This window comes from Dipodomys spectabilis, unplaced genomic scaffold (genome assembly GCF_019054845.1).
Source record: "Dipodomys spectabilis isolate Male_0828 unplaced genomic scaffold, ASM1905484v1 ptg000386l, whole genome shotgun sequence".
Classification (NCBI taxonomy): Eukaryota; Metazoa; Chordata; class Mammalia; order Rodentia; family Heteromyidae; genus Dipodomys; species Dipodomys spectabilis.
The window spans coordinates 1,549,328-1,555,000 of NW_024871063.1; positions in this window are offsets into that span (position 1 = coordinate 1,549,328).

Below are 5,673 nucleotides of genomic sequence, written 5' to 3' on the forward strand. Positions count from 1 at the left end.
AGAACTCCAGATAAAGAACCCATCACTGATGTTACCTATGGTGACTGATAGAGATCGGAAGCCATCACTAATCTCTTGAAAGCATGTGAACATAGAGGGTTTTTTTTTTTTTAATTTGTGGAAAGGCCCAAACAAGTTTTGAGTTTTGTGGACATCTCACTGTTTCTGAACACCACATGTGCTGCAGGTGCACCTGCACATACAACCAAGGAAGAAGATGATCCAGAATGTCTCCCATTGATACTCGCAATCCACCTAGATTGGCGCCAAACCATTCAAAAAGACTCGTCTTGGTGTGCAGGGTAAATGTGTGCTAATGGAAAATGACCCCAGTCTATGTTCAGGAAAACCAATAAGAGAGGTCCAAAATCTAGATTCAGTTGAGAGAAGAGAGTCTTTCCTCACAGAATACCCAGACCAATCTGTCCTCTTGCAGGCAATCCAATTTCCAATTAAGAAATTAGAATCTGTCCCTCCATGCACTCACGAAGAAAATCCTGTCTTTAATGAGGAAGTAAATCTCTTTGAGGACTCAGAAGCAGAAGTTCTGCATGAAGGCAACTTAATGGCCAATCTAGATTTAGAGATTCCATTACCCTTCCTGGAAAAATCTTTATTTTTCTCTTTGTTCTGATTGTTATAAAGTGTTAATTCTATTTATATTTTTAACTTTATTAAAATGTCAATGTTTTTCATTTATTGTAGATTCATGAATCCTAAATATGTTTCTTTTTAAGCATACAATCTGAAGCATCATGCATACGTGTGCTGTTGGGGGGAAAACACAGAGTGACAGGGGGTTGTACAAGAGAGCCTACTGTGTATAAAGGGAACTGTTAAATGCATTGGGAGCAGCAAAGAAGCCAGACCATGCCTGGATGGGTTGATAAGGTGGCTAGAAAAGGTCTTGGACAGCAGATAAGATGTCCTAGAAAGCTATTCTGTCAATTGGGACAAATGACACAATACTTACAGTGGTGTGTGGGACACTCTTTCAACAGTGAGTTCAAATCTGTATACCTTTTCCTTGTGCTTTGGGTAAAAATGGAAGAAAAATTTGGCTCCAGTAATATAAAATTCTACTTATGGTTGATATGTATACTGGAAAGTAAAAACCATCATCAATAGAAGAAAGAAGGCTTACTTAGATGAACAAACACAAAATCAGGAAGGAAAATAACAGAATGAAATCAGTTGTATGTAAATACATGTTATATTCTTGATGTTATATATAGTATATTATATAATATATAAAATTGAATATGATTTTTCAAATTACAAAGCATTAAAATTTTAGTCTTGAGTAATTATTTTACAAAATATTAATGTAAAATATTTTTGGGAAAATATAGCTATAATTTGATTATAATTATATGTTTATATGAATATATATTTTTGTTTCTAGATCCAACACTGATTATAAATAGATGAATAAACATATACATATATTTGTATATATCTGTCTATGAAGTTAATATAATGAAACTGACTATACTATGTATAAAAATGCAGCAATGAGTTGAGTCCATGAGACTCAGGCTTGTAATTCTAGTGATGTGGGAAGCTGGGTTCTGAGGTTTAGTCTCTCTTACACCCAAGTCCTTAGATTTTCAGAGGAGACCTGGGTCCTTCACTGTAGCAAAGAGACATATATGCAGTGGGATCACACTCCCCAAACCCAGTGGAAAGTCAGTAGAAATCAGGACAAGCCTCTTATGACACTCTACTCAGTTTCTGTACTAAGATGGCCATCTGTAGAACATCAGATTGAAAGTAGGCATTCCCGCCAAAAGTGTCTAAAAAGAGCCTTCTGAACTAAATCTCTGACTATACTGAATTAAACTTTATTTCCCTTCCCAAGCTGCAAACACATAGAAATATAGCAAGGGCTCAAGAGAGATGGACAAAGACTTACAAATACATAAAATTATATACTCTGTTTCAGCAATTCAATGACAAACCACCAAAGCGTGTCTTGAATTTTTCTTTTTTTAGAGGAAATGGAAACATACTCTGAGTGTATCAGGAACTGGGTGACAGTTTGGTTGTTGAATTGTTGAATGCACTCCTGGGCAAAGGAGACACATACATGGAAGAAATTATGTGGGGTGAATATCCTCACACAGCTTCACAAAATAATGGCTAAAACTTTATGATGTCACAGCCACCTTTGTCATAGCAACAAATAGGTGTCAGGCACTGGTTTTTCCCTGAAGTGGACTCAACAACACCAACAGGCACAACAAATGAGAGGGAATAACTACTAGCCACCAGACTTCAACTTTAAGAGCTGTCCTGACCAGAAGCTAGGATAAATTGAGCTGGGGAAGGCTGATCTCCATGTAAGACACTTGAACACTAAGGATTAGGCACTATTATAGGTATTGGAGAAACAGAAGTGAATGTGGCTCTCTCCTCAACAATTACATGCTGAAACGAAAACCAGAAATCATAATGATAATTCCTATAAATCAGAGACATGACATTGGTGATTTTGTAGCAACAACTTCACAGTGAGGATGGGAGGAGACAACCCTGAACAAGAGATATTTTATATGAGAGCCATCATCCAGGCAATTATCTAGGAGTTGGTACTCCAGGCAGTAAGAACAGCAAGTACATCCCCCTTTGATGGGAATGGACCTGACTTGCTTCAGAAAAGGAAACAACACTGACATGATTGCTTGTGAAGTAAGAATGGAAACGTACAATGAAGAAAAAAGAGGTCAAAAATGAAGATAAGAATAAATTAGATATATATGGGATACTGTGGATTACAAGAAGTAAAGTTCTGATTTTAGTATAAAACTGACATGACCCACTGGAACCAAAGTGCTAAAATAGCAGTCAGACACATCTGATTCACCGAAGGAATACTTCTAAAATGTGATTCTATCTGGGCTCTGGTGGCTTACAATTGCAATCCTACTTACTCAGGAGGCTGATATCTGAGGATGAGTTTTAAGGAAGCCCAAAGAGGAAATTTGGTAAGACATGTCCAATTAAACACCAAAAATATGGATATGAAGCTGTGGTTCAACTGGAAGATCACTAGCCTTGAGGAAAAAACTAAGAAACAGCACCCAGGACTTAGGTCCAAATCCCAGGATGTCAAAAACAAAGAAGCCAACAAATAAAATTTCGTGCTCAGTCATTCATCACTTAGCACTCTAGTTCAGTGTATTTGGTATGAGTCTTGGAAATTATATTCTTAGCATTTGCTAAGCATTTGCTCTCCCCGGATATTTTGCTTCATTACCAACTTTCAAACCCGTGGCAGCACCAATGTCTCTCCCAGTTAGCATAGCAGTCAACCATTGGAAATTTGAAGATATATGTTATTAATCATAAGAATTCTGATCATCTTTCCACATATATTAAATGAGTAGTAGCTACATTCCACTATTCTGAATGTTTATAATCGTCCTTTGAGTTAATAAGCATTAAAGCTTAAAAATCCTAGAGTGGTTATCAAATTAATTCAATAGTCATCATTCTTCCACCCAATCTTGTAACATATGTTTATAAAAGGAGAGATTATTTGAAAGTGTGTACATGATACCTTCTATCTCTAATAATCTCAAGAAATAGGGTTTTACAGAAACATCCTGTTTTGCCAAAGGAAAGGATAAGAGATTTAAATAAGCGACCTAACATCTCAGAAGGAAAATGCTATTGGCTTTAGAACAATTTTATTTGTCTAGAACTGTGGAAATCAGTTTCAGAAATGCCAGAGGCTAAAGGTATTATTCAAATCACATTATCTTGAGGTACAAGCAGTCTGTCTAGATCAACCTTCCAGGAAAATAATCAATGAATGAAAAGCAATGCTTCTAAAACAAGCAGATTGGTGGTGGTTCATGCTTGTTATCCTAGCTAGTTAGCAGTCTAAGATGAATGGATCCCAAGTCAAAGCCTGGCCAAGAAAAACCTTCCTGTCTGCAACCAGCAGACAGGAAATATTAGCTCTGTTCCTGAAGCCCAGATGGACGGCCTCTGACAAAAGACATCCAGACACACAACAACACCCCTATTTGAAATATTATCAAATACATTCACATAATATCTCCTGTTTGGGAGATAATGTTTAAAAGATGTATCAAAGACAGTTCAAAAAGGCATTTTAAAAAGGCAGAGTGAAATTAGAAATATGAACTCACTGACTGAAATGTAAGTTACTACCAGAATGATGTTAATGGGGCTAGAGGCCCATTTGGTAACTTATACACTCAACTATCTTTCCTCACATCTTGTCAGCCTGAACAGTGAGACTTTTGAATGCCAGGAATGTGTGTGAACATATAGCTTGTAAAAGTAATCATGAAAAGCTAGGCATTGGAAGCTCAGGCCTGTAAAACTAGCTACTCACAACCCTCAGATATGAGGAACTCAGTTCAAAGCCAACTGAGCAAAAAACTCTTACCTCCATTTAAACAGTATATACATAAAGCTGAGCTGTGCTCCAAATGGTAGAGTGTTAGCACCACATATAAAAGATAAGCAACAGTACCTAGGTCCTGAATTCAACCCCGCACTGCCTATCATACACAAAATAATCATGATTACACTACAATATATGCACAAGGGATGTAGATGAATGGGATGATGACATCAATTACCTCACCTTTAGTCTCAAGCACTCTGTACAGCGTAGCCCAGTCTGTGAAAAGCCATAGGTGAAATCTTTCCTCAAAATCAGCAGATACATCCTCATTTCCCTCTGCACATTTATATTATGTATACACACATATAAAGGCTATGTTTTTAATTTTCTTTTTTTATTGTGACAATACTGTACAGAGAAATGCATAATCTTACACACATGCTTCAGAATTATGTGCCCTTGTTTAGGTTTCATAGGGAGCACAATATATCCAGCCTCTGGATCATTCTTGTATTCTTAGCTGTTCACAAGGATGGGATCTGAGGATCACAGTTTGATGCCAACCCAAGCTAATAATTCCTCAAATTATTATCTTCAATTAAGTAGAAAAAGCCAGAAGTGGAGATGTGGTTTGAGTGGCACAGTGACAGCATTGAGTAAAGCAATCTAAGCAAGAGCTCCAGACCCTCAGTTCAAGCCTGAGTACTGGCCCACTAGTACGTCAAAAGCCAACTTCCCCCCAAACACCAAACCAAAAATATGTCAAAATATTTTGTAACTTGTGAAGCAAAATCCAATGAGGCAACATAGTTGCTAATTTGTTGAAGAGTTGGCGGGGAAACCCCAAATTCAACATGTGTTCAAATTACATAACGAACAAGCAAACAAGTAAAATTTACCTGTAAAGAAACTTCCTCCCCCCTCCCCCCCAATCCCAATCCTTTTCCTTCCCCCGCCCCCGGGAAGGGATGTGAAGGGTAAACCAAAGGAGGAGGCTGCAATGCTTGGTAAGAAATGTACGCATTATCCTGCCCATGTAATTGTAACCCCTCTGTACAGTATGTTCACAAATAAAATAAAATTAAATTAAAAAAAAAAGAAACTTCCTTAGTATTCACTGGGGCCACTGACAAAGAGACCTTTTTCTATGCTTTTGGAAAATTAGTGTTTTTTTCAGTAAGGTAAATAGTATAAACCTTTACTGTAAGTTATAGGAGTCATTGGAAGCTCCAAGTGAAGTGAAGGTACAACAAAAAGCATACAATATTACAATTTTCTATGCCTCTGTT